General features: G+C 32.1%; 1 long non-coding RNA gene across 1 annotated transcript; it reads left to right on the top strand.

Moving 5' to 3' along the window:
- The first annotated feature begins 9,504 nt into the window (after nucleotides 1–9,504).
- On the top strand, nucleotides 9,505–12,592 carry LOC140886237 (uncharacterized). The gene is made up of 5 exons (XR_012151486.1): nucleotides 9,505–9,758; nucleotides 9,856–9,919; nucleotides 11,283–11,357; nucleotides 11,926–11,979; nucleotides 12,470–12,592. It is a non-coding gene; the product is annotated as an uncharacterized lncRNA (long non-coding RNA).
- Nucleotides 12,593–16,010: the final 3,418 nt, after the last annotated feature.

The following is a 16,010-nucleotide window of genomic DNA, read 5'->3' as shown; positions in this document are numbered from 1 at the left end:
CTTCTTTCCTTGTAGACAATTCTAACTCATGGGTTTTTAGGGTCCCATGTAGTTGATCAAGATCATAGGAAGCAGTGTCTCTTTTGTTGGACTCAATGATGGTCGTATCTTGGCATCTCACTTCTTGGGTAGGGCACGTAGAGCTCTTCTCCAAACTTGCTTAAATGGATATTGTTCTTCAAGTTGGGCTAGCTCGTTGATGATTTGAGTGAGCCTCTGGAACATTGTATATATGTCTTCATTGGCCTCCATCTCGATGGTCTTATATTTGAGTTGTAGTAGATCTATCTTTGTCTCTTTGATTTGGTTGGTTTCCTCGTGGCATATCTCTAATTTGTCCCAAATATCTTTTGCGGAGGAGCACATCGAGATCCGGTTGTACTCGTTCATATCTAAGTAACAATGCAAAATATTCATAGCTTTAGCATTTTGAGAGATTAATTTTATATCCTCTTTTGAAAAGTCATCCACTCCTTTAGGAACTTCAATCCCATCAACTATTTTCATAAGTGTATTGGGACCTTTAGCCGTCACTTTCCAAAGATCATAATCTATGGATTGGATATATAGGGACATTCAATTTTTCCAATAGCCGTAGTTTATGCCGTTGAAAAGAGGAGGACGATTGGTTGATTGCCCTTGAGCATAATCACTCGCTAGATTTGCCAATAGAACCTTTTGAAAAATTTTCAAAAGTGTGGCTCTGATACCACTTGTTAGAACCTAATTGGGGGGGGGGGGAGATTTATGTTCTATTGGCAACTTTAGCAATTTAAAGCGATTATGCAAATACGCAAGCAGAAGACTTAAAGAAATCAAAATAAATGCGGTAAATAAATGCATAAACTAAATAAAGCGATAAAAGAGATAGGATATGTTTATGGAAGTTCGACGACAAATCGTCTACATCTCCCATTCTTGGTTAATGTCGATTAACCAAGGATCCACTAGCACTTCAAATGTCCTGGCCTTGATGGCTCCAAGGATAGCCATACAATAACAACACGATCACCGCGCCGATACAACTCGATACACTTGGCCCTAAGGGCTCCAAGGATAGCCTCAACAATAGCACAATACACTTGACTTCACACTCAAGTGTTTACAATGATAGCAAAACCAACTCACAAATGATTTTTACAAGCAACTCTCGATTTTTGAATATATCGCACAAATCTTGATTGAACACTTTTATAGAGAGAAGATTGATTGCAAATGAGAAGAGAGTGAATTGGGATGCTTAAAATAGCTTGGAATGACCTTTATTTATAATTTCAAACTTGGGCAAGTTCGTTGCGTCGTTCGGCGCACATTCAATTCTTTCGGCGCCAGTGTAGAACATTGCGTCCGTTCTATGGTTCACTGCATCCGTTCGGAGCATTGCAGCTTTGGTCGAACGAATATTTTCCTTAAAATTTGGATCATGTTTTTGACTCAGAACTTTGCATCCATTCATGAGATCATTGCGTCCGTTCTGCACAGTGAAAACTGCGCGACAATCTTTAAAAAAAAAATCATATCTCACAAACCGTCGGATCGACCTGAAATTTAGACAGCAACTTTAAAACATCCTGAATTCATTGTGAACGGTGGAGATCGGATTTGGATGACTCAAAAATTCCCAGTAATTTTTACAAGTTTCTGCTCCATAATTTTGCTTGCTGCTTTTACTCAAATCCATTGTTAGAATATTTCACACATGAATTTATTTGTTCATAAGAATCTAATCTGCAAAGTCTTACTTTAAACGATTAGAAATAATAACATAGTTTTGTAATTATCAAAACAAGATAAGTTATTGCATTAAAAACATTAATCTCGTCTATGAGATTTGTATGCGTTTAAGGCGTAACACTGCTCATATATTTTTTTTTCAAAATTTAAAATAATGGAGGTAATAATGACAGTGTATGAAGTTTTTGCTATTTTTTAGATAAAATTTTGGATAAAATAGTGGTGGTATATGGTTGAAAATGTCTGCCTATTTTTTTTGGTATAAAGTATAAACAGATGTCGGTATATAATATCTTCAAATATTATATTAACGGAAATTTGGAGATAAATCCCCAATCAAAAACTCAAGTTAATGATCAGTCCACATGTCATGAAATTGTATTATGCAATCCCCAATACCGCAAAGTCTTTGTTTCCACTCCCTATTCCACATTTTATCAGATTTTTCCTTTAAATTTTATTTTATTTACCTTCTTAATTTTATTTCTTCTTTATCCACGTCACTTTTTTCCCCTTCCCCAATTTACCATCTCCACCCATTTGCATCTCTTCTCTCCCTCTCCGATTCCTATATTCCATCGAGATAGTTAAATCTCTCCCTCCTCTCTTCTCCTCAACGTCGAGAACCCACACAAAATCCATGGTCCATAGGAACCCATCAACTGTGGGTGAAGACGAGCTGAAAAGCAAGGGAGAAAATGAATATTTTCTTATTTATTTTTCAATTTGGTCAATTTTTCATTCGATCTGTGTCGGAATGTTTTAATCTTCTCAAATTCTTGAAAATCAATTTTTAAAAACCAATCGTATGTCCGGTTCTGAAAATTTATTTGTAAGTTTGACAGTTCAAACCAGATTTAGTTGATGATTTGTTTGAAGAAAAAGATGTATATTTGGGTGATTATAATACTCACAAAATGAGTGCAATCTTTTTTGTGTCAACACTTTAATTCAAGATGAGTAATTTCCCCTCCATTTTCTTCTTACTGTTCATGTCATGAGAGATGTATAATGTATTAGTGGTATAACCTTTGGAGTATTACTGTCATTATTTGCTCCAATGCCCACGTGATTGATCTTATTTAAGACTTGCATTCTCGTGGCAAAATTTTTTCGGTACCTTCCCGTGTACATTTATATTTGTAGTATCATTCATTGAAATGACCAAAGTTTTACCAGCACAAGTATCACGAAAGTTATTACATCGTATTTAGTTTGGCGTTCTAATCTTGTTATGATTTCATTGGCAACCTTTTTAGATCAAAATGGTTAATTTTATTATTTTCCCAAATTACCAAATGTTTTCCTTCTTTTCTTTACGCTTTTTCTTTCTCCCAAAATTCACGCATCCTTAGCTCATCTTTGAGGTCTCACGCCCCCTCATGTGTCAATTGGAAAAAACCTCGCAAGAAAATGACATCAATGGAACCGATCCACTGGCCACTGCGATACGACAAATGAATGTTTTGAAGCGAGCCGTGACGAGGAACAAGCAGAAGCAACGCATGAGATGAAGGCAGTGAGTGTCTCTCCAAGTTTTGATATTTTGGTTCGATTTCTCCAATTATTTCTCCGATTTGTGGTGATTGTTTTTATTTTGTGTCAATTTTGTGTTGATTTATTGTAATTATTTATATTTGTGTTGATAATTCCTTCTAGTTGTATTAGTTTTATTGTTGATTTATGTTGGTGTGAAGGGATACTTACTTTTTATTGATTTTAAAATCATATTGTTTGTTAGTGGTTATACTTAAAATGAGTAACTTTCGATTTTGGGAAAAGTAATTTATTATTGCTTGATTTTGACATTTTCTCCCGATCTATTTTCTCTCATTTCTTCAATCTCAATTCCTGGAAAAATAAATCATAACCACCGAAGCCACCGACATCGACAGCCACCGGTGAATTCAACAGTACCTTCCCGCGAAAACCCACAGATGGAGAAGGCAATAGGTTTTTTTTTTAAAAAAAGAAACAAATATTACATGTATCGTGCAAGAGAACGAGGTAGGCCTGCAGAATTTATTATTGGGGTATTAATGGGATCCCTTGGAACCATGCTTGTGCTGCGATTGAATGAAAGAGTTTGTTAATATATGACTTGTGACTCTTGCTACAAAGTTGAAAATTATCGGAGAGCTTATGCGGCAGTTGTCAATCCAATCCCTACATTTGACATAGATACAAATTTACCACATTCTAATGCCGATATAATTAGACCGCCGGATGTCCGTTCGTTGCTAGGACGTAGAAGGACATTATTGTTACGATATGATGTGATAGTCATTATTGATTCTACAAAATTTTATAAGCAATCAATTTATAACCACGTTTATCTGTTAATATACCACGAGTCAATACAACTCGTACTAAATTTCTGACCAAGCACCAAAATATTATACCAAGAAAAACCAATTTTATAATACATTTGTCTACTAATGTATTGCAAGTAAATTCAGCTGGTACTGAGTTTTTTTAATACACACCACCGTGGTAAAAATGTATGGAAGATGTACCAAATTTAACATAATATTATACCACAATAAGACCGTATTGTACTTCATTTGCCAGCTAATGTACTACTGATCAATATAACCGGCCGGTACTGTGTTTCTGCCCATGCACCAACACCACCATGGTAAACATGTATGGAATATGTACCAAATTCAACAAAACATCATCCCACAAATAGTTTTGATTATACTAACATTTCCATCTATTGTACAACTGCTCAATCAAACTGGTACTGCATTTCTGACCACGCACCAACATCACCATAGTAATGTATGGAAGATGTACCAAATTTAGTAGTACCACATACCGCAAATAACATCTATTATACCTCATATTCCAATCCATTGTACTACCTATTAATATAACCGGTACTGCGTTTATGACCACGCACCAACACTACCATGGTAAACATGTATGGAAGATATACCAAGTTTAACAAAACATCATACCGCAAATAGTGTTTATTATACTTTGTTTTTCATCTATTGTACTACGGATCAATAAAACCGGTAATGTTTTTCTGACATGCACCAACACCACCATGGTAAACATGTATGAAAGATGTACCAAATTTAACAACACATCATACCGCAAATAGTATTTATTATACCACATGTTTCATTTATTATACTACTGAAAAATATAACCGGTATCGCGTTTTTGATCACGCACCAACAACACCATGGTAAACATGTATGGAAGATGTACCAAATTTAATGGGACAACATACCGCAAATAGAATCTATTATACCACATATTCCATCCATTGTACTACTTATCAATATACCTGGTATTGCCTTTATGACTACGCACCAACGCCACCATAGATGTTACAAAATTAGTACAATGGATGCATACATAAGGTTGTTTTAACTATAGATGTTACAAACATATACAATGGATATGTATACATGTGTTTGTTAATCACCATATATGCTACCAAACTAGACATTATATTGCATAAACATGTGATAATCAGTATTGATTCTACAAAATTAGACATTTGATGTGTAAACACATGTTAATAACCATTGATGTTACAAAATTAGGACATTGGATGCATACATAAGGTTGTTTTAACCATAGATGTTACAAACATATACAATAGATACATATACATGTGTTTGTTAATCATCATATATGCTACCAAATTAGACATTATAATGCATAAATTTATTCTAAAAAATTAGACATTTAATGTGTAAACATTTGTTAATCATCATTGAAGTTACAAAATTAGGACATTGGATGCATACATAACATACGTTTAAACATCAAATGTCTAATTTTGTAGCATCAATAATGATTATCACATGTTTATGCATTCTAATATCTAATTTGGTAGCATGTATGGTGATTAACAAATACATGTATATGTATCCATTGTATATGTTTGTAACATCTATGGTTAAAACAACCTTATGTATGCGGATAATGACCTAATTTTGTTACATCAATGGTGATGTTGGTGTGTGGTCAGAAATGCAGTACTGGTTATATTGTCCGGTAGTACAATATATGGAAAATGAGGTATAATAAAGACTATTTGAGGTATTATGTGTTGTTACATTTGGTACATCTTCCATACATTTTTACCATAGTGGTGTTGGTTCGTGGTAAGAAACGTGGTACTAGTTATATTGATCAGTAGTACGGTAAATGAAAAAGGAAGTATAATAGAGACTATTTGCGGTATGAGTTTATGTTAAATTTGGTACATCTTCTATATATGTTTACCATGGTCGTGTTGGTTCGCGGCCAGAAACGCAACACTGGTTATATTGACCAGTAGTACAATAGATGGAAAATGAGGCATAATAGAGACTATTTGTGGTATGATGTTATGTTAAATTTGATACATCTTCCATACATGTTTACCAAGGTGGTGTTGGTGCGCGGTCAGAAATGCAGTACCGGTTATATTGACCAGTAGTACAATATATGGAAAATGAGGTATAATAGAGACTATTTGCGGTATGATGTTATGTTAAATTTGGTACATCTTCCATACATGTTTACCAAGGTAGTTTTGGTGCGCGGTCAGAAATGCAGTACCGATTATATTTCCCAGTAGTAAAATATATGACAAATGATTTATAATAGAGAATATTTGCGGTATGATGTTATGTTAATTTTAATACATCTTCCATACATGTTTACAAAGGTGGTGTCGGTGCGCGGTCAGAAATGCAGTACCTGTTATATTTCCCAGTAGTACAATATATGGCAAATGAGGTATAATAGAGACTATTTGCGGTATGTTATGTTAAATTTGGTACATCTTCCATACATTTTTACCAAGGTGGTGTTGGTGCGCGGTCAGAAATGCAGTACTGATTATATTTCTCAGTAGTACAATATATGGCAAATGAGGTATAAAAGTGGTTATTTGCGGTATTATGTATTGTTAAATGTGGTACATATTTCATACATGTTTACCATGGTGTTGTTGGTACGTGGTCAGAAAAGCAGTACCCGTTATATTGACCAGTAGTACAATAGATGACAATTGAAGTATAATAGAGACTATTTGCGGTACGATGGTTTGTTAAATTTGGTACATCTTCCATACATTTTTACCATGATGGTGTTGATGCGCGGTCAGAAACGTAGTACTGATTATATTTCACAGTGGTACAATATATGGAAAATGAGGTGTAATAGAGACTATTTGCGGTATTATGTGTTGTTAAATATGGTACATCTTCCATACACAATGGTTCGTTCAGAATATATGCTTAAATTTCTCCATTATGTACCCAATTGCATGACCATTGTACTAGACTTGGGTTTTTTTGTACTCGAAATAAGCTATTTTGTTTCGATATTTTAGTCGTTATTGCCTTTGCACTTAAAATGATACAAAAATATGAAAAAGAGGATTATAATACATAAAATAATATAAATCCTGTTTACACACATCACATAATAAAACAATCTCACACATAACTAAACAAGAGCATGACACTCGCCCAAACACACGTTTAAACACAAAAATCCAAGCATGCATCTTGTTGTCGATAGAAAACCCGGTTCAAGTTCTCTCCATGTTGTAACCAAACTTAATTCTCATATATCCAAATAACAATTTTGCCTACGAGAAAATGACTCCATAATCCAAATCTGCACCTTTCTTGTTGCTGGTCATCGAGTTTTGGTTCAAGCTTGTTCGCTAATTTATAAAATAAGTAGAAGAACATCGAGAAATTGCATCTTTTCTTTTCATCATATGATCCTCATTTTCATCAACATTTCTGCATGAAATAAAAAAACAATATAACTACAACCAATTTAAATACAATATAAACTTCTAAATTTCTTCCAAAAACAAGTACAATCAAGTAAGCTAATAAAATTTATGTAAAAAAATAGTTTTATACATTAAAGAGGAAACTTCTAACCTTAGTGAACCATGAAAGAAAATTCATGAAAAATAGATTGCTTAAGAGAAATTTTTTTTTATTAAACTCATTTCATTTGTGTAAGAAAAAAAAAGGATGAGTCCCCAAAAATTTTAAAATTTTCTTTAGTTAAATAGTGCAATTCAGAAACTTTTGAATAAATTTATCGAAACATTGTTCAAGCGACAAGTCTCCGAGTAGTCAATCCAAGTACTAAACCATCACACAAAATAATTAATTTTCATGAAAATTCTAAAATCAAGAGTGATAACCATTTACCAAAGTTCAAATTCAACATCACCAAAGTTCAAATTCAACATCATAACCAAATGCAAAATAATATCACAAAAGAATGCAAGATGTATAAATAAAAGCACGTTCCATAACAAGTCAACAAATATATTAATAACAAATTAATATTTAACCACCTTATACACTTTTTTTTGAATTAATGCATTCGTTTTCTGTACATACGATCTTTCATAAATAAAAAAAATTTGAGTTGTGTTCAATAATATCTTGTTTTAGTATTTTGTCTATTTTAACTTCTTTTATTTTAGTATTCTATCCATTTTGACAACCCTATATCCATATGAATTTTGACAAGCCTAGTTAATTCTTACGCCAATCATCTTGAATTAAAGTGTTGATGCAAAAAAGATTCCACTCCTTTCGTGAGCATCATAATCACCCAAATATACATCTTTTTCTCCAAACAAATTATTGACTAAATATGGTTTGAGCTGTGAAGGTTACAAATAATTTTCAGAACTGGATACACGATTGGTTTTAAAAATTTATTTCTAAGAATTTGAGAAAATTAAAACATTCCAGGACAAATCACATGAAAAATTTACCAAATTGAAAAAAAGAAATAAGAAGAAACTCCAAATTGAAAAAAAAACAAATAAGAAGAATTAAACTCACTTTCTCGCTTGTTTTGCTTCAGCTCATCTTCACCCATTTCCAAATCGTCATCCACAGGCGTCGCAAGTCGATGGGTTCCTATGGCCCCTGGATTTTGCGTGGCCTCGACGTTGAGGAGAAGAGATATAAATCGGTAGGGAGAGATTTAACTATCTCGATGGAAGATAGGAATTGGAGAGGGAGAGAAGAGATGCAAATGGGTGGAGATGGGTGGCTAGGGATTTATGTGAGAATGGTAATTGGGGAAGGGGAAGAAAATTGATGTGGATAAAGAGAAATAATATTAAGAAGGTAAATAAAATAAAACTTAAAGGGAAAATGAGATAAAATGTGGAATAGGGAGTGGAAACAAAGATTTTGTGGTATTGGGGACTGCAGAATATAAATTCATGACACAGGGACTGACCAATAAGTTGAGATTTTGATTGGAGATTTATCTCCAAGTCCCCCTTATATTAACGTAGATTTTTACATTGTTATATAGATCATAGAACAACAAAAAAAATATTACATGGACTAAAAAAGTTATAATTCAACAATTAAACTTTATTTCTTGAATTATTTGAACAATAACAGTAGAATTAAAAATCCTCGAAAGCCCAAAACATATAAGCCAATCAAATTAACTCATTGACGTTTAAAACTCCAATCCTTAAAATGGCCAGTTGACTCCCGGTTGCCTGTTATCCCTTTATACACGTGTTGACCTCTCTCTTATTCAAAAATACACGGGTATGTGATCTACCTTATCCACCGCTTCACATAAAAAAATGGCTAAATCTTATTGGTTGGGATATAGAGCGACAACCGGTATCAAATCTCTTCTTCTTCTTTCGCTTATCTCTTTCTCTTATTAAAAAATACACGGGTATGTGATATTTTTCCATAGTGGATCAAGATCCTCTGCTGTGGAGAGAAACAACACAAAATACTGTGCATTAAATAGTATTCTGTAATTCATATCACAAAATTAAATAAATAAATAATTAATTAATTAATTACACACATGAAATATGGAAATCATGCTCATTTCAATGCACAATATCCTATGTTGTTTCATTCACCACCACAGCAAAGGATCTTTTTCCATCGCTTTGGTGTAGTCCTTTACCGTCTTCTCCGCTTCTCCTTGTGTTCTTGACGATCTTCTTGTTACTGGGTTTTGACACTCCAAATCGTTAGGTTGTCATTTCCTTTTTTTTTTTAGTCATTCTCCGTTTATGCTCAAATTTATTTGTGTTCTCTGTTGTGCGCTGATATCTACCTCTTTCTTGTTTAGGTTACGACACCGATCTGCTCGCTTGTGGACTTTTACGACTTCAAATCTCTCGGTTTACGTCATCGTATGTTTACATTTACCTTGTCTTTCCCAGATCTGGAATTTTAACCATCCAAAACAGTTGAAACATTTCGAACATGGTGTTTTACGGACATGTTTTCATATGTTATATTTAGTTTTGCTTTGTTTGTGTTCTTGCAAAGCAAAACTTTGTGCTCACTGCTGAGTTTTCTTATGTCAAATTTCTTGGTTGACGACATTATTCGTTTGACCCCTTTCTTTTTGTGTAACCATTTGTGTTTCGACGCTATTTTTGTATTTTAGTTTTTTTTTTATTTTCTCTATATTATGTTCTTTTTGTATTTTCTAAGACTGTTGTATGTTTCTCATCAATTTAGATCTACTCCGTTTTTTTTCCAAAAGATATTCGTGTTTATACATTGGATGTCCGTAGTTTACTATTGTTTTCTGCAAAACAAAAAACACAGAAAGCCGTTTACTACGTATAGCTTTGTATTTCGATAAATTTGTGCAAAGTTTCTTTGTGTTTATACATCGGATCCGTAATTGACCACTGTTTTCTATATAAAAAAAACAGAAACCCTTGTAGCATGTAAAGCTTTGTATTCTTCACGGTAAATCTAACTGTTTCAGTGTCTTCCTTGTTTATTTCCATATTATATGCTTACATTTAGTTTTAAAATCCCAGATATGGAATTTTTACCATTCAAAACACTTAAATTTTTCAGACATGTTGTTTTACGTACATGTTTTCACATGTTATACTTAGTTTTCCTCTGTTTTGTGTTTTATTTTATGTACATGTTTTCACATGTTATACTTAGTTTTCCTCTGTTTTTGTGTTTTAAAAAACAAAACCTTGTTTGTTTGCCTCATAAATATTAGAGTTATAGAAAGAATATGATGTGCATGGATCTTCTCAATGTTTTTAGATATATTTCTTGTTTAATAATCGATAATTATTAAATCACTTGCTTTCCATTTTCTATCGTGTGCTCTCCGTTCTTACTTGTTCTCTTGAATTTTTTGTGTGTTTTTTCTCGTCCATTTACATCATTGCATTTTGGCTCAGGTTACGCGAATGATGTGTTAACTGCTGTACCATCTTGCTTCAAACTGATTGGTTTCCATCCTATTGCTTTTTCTCCCTTTCGCCTTGTGTTAACGTATTTCTTTATGTCTTTACTTTTCTCTTACATATATTATATGTTTGGTTTAGGTTATGGCATACCTTACTTGATTTTCATCTTCTCTTACTGTTTTTCCTTTGGCTCTGTCATTGAAATTTAGTTTTCGTATTTTTCTTCTACATATTACTTTTTTCTTTTTTATGTAGATTACAGTACATCATTGAAATTTACTTTTCGCATTTTTCTTCTACTTACAACTCCTTGTTTTTTATGTAGATTACAGTACATCATTCATTCAAAATTCGTCAGCTTCCCTATCTACGTAATGCCAAAATTTTGTGCTTCAACTCGGTGAGTTTTCAGATTTTTCCTGTCTTTATCTTATTTCTTCGTTTTCAGAATTTCTTATGTCTTTTCCTTCTCTCTATATCTACTCATATGTTGTCTAGACGCTCTTTGTCTTTACAAATCAGGTGTTTGTAGTTTCTTATTGTTTTCCTATTAAAAAATGTGTTTAGTTTTGTATTCTTTGACTCGAAAATTGATTGTTGATTGTGTAGCATTCTCATTGTGTTTTAATTTTAAATAGTTAATTTCTTTTTTTCCTCTATTTTTTTGCTGACCTTTTTAATGTCAACAAAACAATACTTCCATTTACTTTCTCCAATCTCCACTTTCGTTCTCTGCATGTAGACGTACCAATAGATACGAACATGTTACTGCTTCTTACTTTTGAATAATTTATAACAAATATCAAGTGTACTTTAACTGTACATATCATTTATAAATGACTTGGTTCACCTATTACATACCATTAGTCATATGTCCGTTTGATTCTTGAAATGACAATTGTTTTTTGTGTTTTTTCAATCTTCTTCCATCTACTTCTTCAGTGTGTTACACCTATTTCTGTTTACAGATCGTGAAAACCCTGCCGGATGACTTCTTGTTGTGGATAACTAATCTTTGTAAGGTGAGGTTTTTCTCTGTTTTCCTTTGTCTATCAATATTACAGATTTGAGATCGAAAATAATGACAACTGAATTTTTACAATGGTTTCTTCTCTTGTTATACATTCCTTCTCTTATTCCTTGCTTCCACATGTACATAAGCTTGCTTTTTTTCTCTGTCGACCAGAGTTGCTACTTCTGTTAAAAATATCCTTACACTGCATATTTTTGTATTTTAAACTCTAAATCTGATTATTAACTGTGTTACATTCTTATTTCTTATTTAACTAATATATTATTCTTACAGTTGTTTATTTCCCATATTTGAAATTTTTACCACCCAAGAAAGATGTAAATTTCTGCACACCATTTTTTCTCGATACTTTTACATTTTTATATAGCACAGTCTTGCTTTTATGTTGAATAAATCGTGGATTTATTAACCCCCAGTTCATAATTACATATCTTTTTTAACTTTTTTTTCTAATGATTTTTCATGGTTTTTTGTACTAGCAACACTCGGTTTTTAAAATTCTACGGAGAAAATCTACCAGAAATTGAATAACACAATAAATGGCAAGTTGTTCGACTCGACCAACGTACAGGTTCAGTCCTTGGCTTGACTTTAACTCCGACTAAATGCTTTGTATATATTTGCATCTTCTATTAGCTGCGTATTTACCTATTGTCTCCAACTTACCAACTTTAATAGGTGTTAGAGCGTACTTTTAACAATCATAAATAGACTTATATTTCCTTGCTCTATCTTTACGTACAATTTTTTTTAAATAAAAAAACTAAACCACCAAGCAGATTCACCACACTTTACTATACTCGGTATTTCCTGCCATTGTTAGAAATAAATATATTTAGATTTTTGTTTTTGAAGAATATATTGGCTTCCAAAAATTTAATAACGACTTTAGGGAAAAAAAATTAAAAAATATTTTGTTTGCTTACGCTTTAGTCATTAGCTTCAACGGTTATATGTAGGGTTATTTAGTTGAAGAAACTCTTTATCTTGTAATTTTCTGAACTTTTTGTCTTTGTGTATTTTAGTTAGCTGTAAAAAAATTAATTAGTTTTAGCAAGACACATTGCTCAAATTTGTACTCCTATAAAAGATAAGTTCCAAAATATTTACCTTATATTGTCATATCTTTTGTAATCTAATACTTAAAGTTTGCGATGATGTCAACGAAAACTCAGAAACGAAAATACAGTAGCTTAAAAGATCGCAGAGTAGCTAAAAACAATCGACAACGAGAACACAAACAACTTTTAATCTCAAATACAATTCACAAAGAAAATGTTCATGTAGACCTACTAACATGCAAAGTGAGTAGTCAAGATTTACTGCAAAATATTCCAAACTGTCAATTTTGTGGTGCACACCGTATTTACTTGGAAACACCTACATTTTGTTGCTCACAAGGTGATGTAAATATTCTGAACACTGAAATGCCTACTGACTTAGTTCAGATGTACCTTTTTATACCTGGTTGTTTTCTGCTTTCTTGATACAAGATTTTTTCACGATGGAGTTAAGCTGGAATAATCTGCTTCAATCGGTAGGAAAACACAAAAACACTTAAAGGCTGAGTTTAACTTCTTTTATAAATTTTTCATCTCAACTACTTCCATGTTGTTGTAGCAAATGATACATGGCCTACCTATATTCATTGTTTGGCTTTTTCCTATCAAATAAGGCATAATTTGGTACATATGATAGAATAAGTATAGGATATATGATTAAGGGTAAGTAAAATGGTAGGATACTATGTTGAATGTTTGGTATAATTTTAATAAGAGTGATTAAATTTATATATTCGATTTTAATGACAAAATTAACCCTATCGTTATGTGGAGGAGAATGAGACGTGTTTAGAGTTTAGATGTTTTTATATGTGGAGGGTAATCTTGTCTTTTTGTAGTATTTTTTTAGTTGTATTAAATTTATCACACCAAATTAAAGGGATACATAGTTTCCTTGTCAAAGCATTTATCAAGAGCCCATTGACTTATCATGGGCTTTTTAAAAATGAACCAAGCATGGAATGGAGGAAGATAATTTATTAATTACTCCCTTATTATGTGTACCAAAATATGCCTAAAAGTATTTCATCTATCCTGGCAAAGAACGAAGGGAAAAACCCCGATCGTTTTTCTTTTTTTTTCAGTACCTTATCATGTGTACCAAACTATGCCTAAAAGTATACCGTTCTGCAGTCAATCATGGAATTTCCTATCTCCTACAGAAACACAGAGCTTACTAACTTGGTCTTCCACGGGCCCGACACCATACAAAACAATAGCTAATATACTATACTGAAATTTTAATTTTTTTAACCTTATGTGTTTTTTCGACAATTCTCCTTTTCTAATTCGCCCAGCTACAATGATTTGAGATAAGATTAACTCTTTTTCCAAACTGGAATTTAAAAATTGCTTTGTATGAACGATATTATCATTCACCATAAAAACATTAAAATTTTTACAATAGTTGAAATTGTTGATATATTATAAACTTAAATTACGTATATTCTATTTTTTTAGTCCAAATATTATTAACGCCTTGCAAGGACAAACAAATAAACACATCTTTATTTCAAAATTTCAAATAAAATAACAAACTAACACTTGTCATATTGATGATGACTCATCCATTAATATGGAAACAGAGAAGATAAATAAGACATTTGTCACAACCCCTCATTGAGTAAGCCCATCTTTAGTACTATTTAAACACATATATCAACTATAATTTAAATTTAAACAAACTCGTTTTGCAAAGCATATCAAATGGAAAATAGTTCTTAGTGCACTTGTATCGATTGTACGCAATGTTATTATAATCACATATTTCAGAAAGAAGTGGATGAAATGTTTAAAAGATTTCATTACAATCCAGTCTGGGCTATGATCTTACAAAGAATGTTGCAGATAGAACAAAATCTTTCTGTTCTGTTGGAGTTTGATGCTATGTAAGGAGTTTGATGCTATGTAAGCAGCGAAGGGAGAAGACATGTGAGAATAATGTAAACAATATATGAATAATTTTCTTACAAAATAAGAAATTCTATATTGTAATAATATATATATATAGAAATTTTCAGCTGCCCAACTCGTCCTCGATAACTAAAATCCGGTATCGTGTTTTAGTGATGTAAAAAATTAAAAAAAAAACAAATAAAACCTGGTACCGGGTTTTAGTGATCGGGGACGAGGTGGACATGAATGGTTGGACAACTTAAAATTACTCTCTATATATATATGTATATATATATATGCATATATATGTATGTGTGTATGTATATATCTGCTCATCTTACATGTGATGTATAAAATTTGTAAGTTCTGCAGTTGTTGTACAATTTTTCTAGCATTTGTTTTTTTTAAATACAGTACAAAAAACCATACAAATGTACGTAAATACAATATGATCCAAATAAAACCAATGAAGAACAATATATGTGAAAACTTGTGTACAATAAATTATTTTTAAGAACGCACAATGTATTCTCCCTATATTTACTATCAACCTGGGTAAACACCTCAATATTTGAGGTGCATTTACCTAGTTAAAAGAAAATTGTAATTAGATAAAGAAAATTATTACATATTAAATAACAATAATATATCTTACTATTTAATAATAGGTGAATCATAAAAAAACTGATTTTGGTCATAGAAAAACTGATTTTGGTCATTAATGTGGGTGGAACAACATATCCTTGGTTGTCTTTTCTAATTTTTTTTTTATCAAAAAGGACAAAACTATAATTTCACATAAAAGACTTCCCTACTCTCTCCATTTCCTCCCACGTTTCTCAATCTCTCATCCATCATTTTGTTACATATTATTGCATAAATTTATATCCTCTTAATTTAGTGTTCCTCTACAAATTTATTAACTATTAAGAATCATTTAAATCATAATATTAAAATTAAAATACCATAACAACACAAAATATTTTCAAATAACATCATATGTACTCACATGTCTAATAAAATATTCATGTATAATGTTAAACACGCTGCGCGTGTGCTTCGT

This window comes from Henckelia pumila, chromosome 3 (assembly GCF_033568475.1).
Source record: "Henckelia pumila isolate YLH828 chromosome 3, ASM3356847v2, whole genome shotgun sequence".
In the NCBI taxonomy this organism is placed as follows: Eukaryota; Viridiplantae; Streptophyta; class Magnoliopsida; order Lamiales; family Gesneriaceae; genus Henckelia; species Henckelia pumila.
This window is presented reverse-complemented; position numbering and strand designations above follow the sequence as displayed.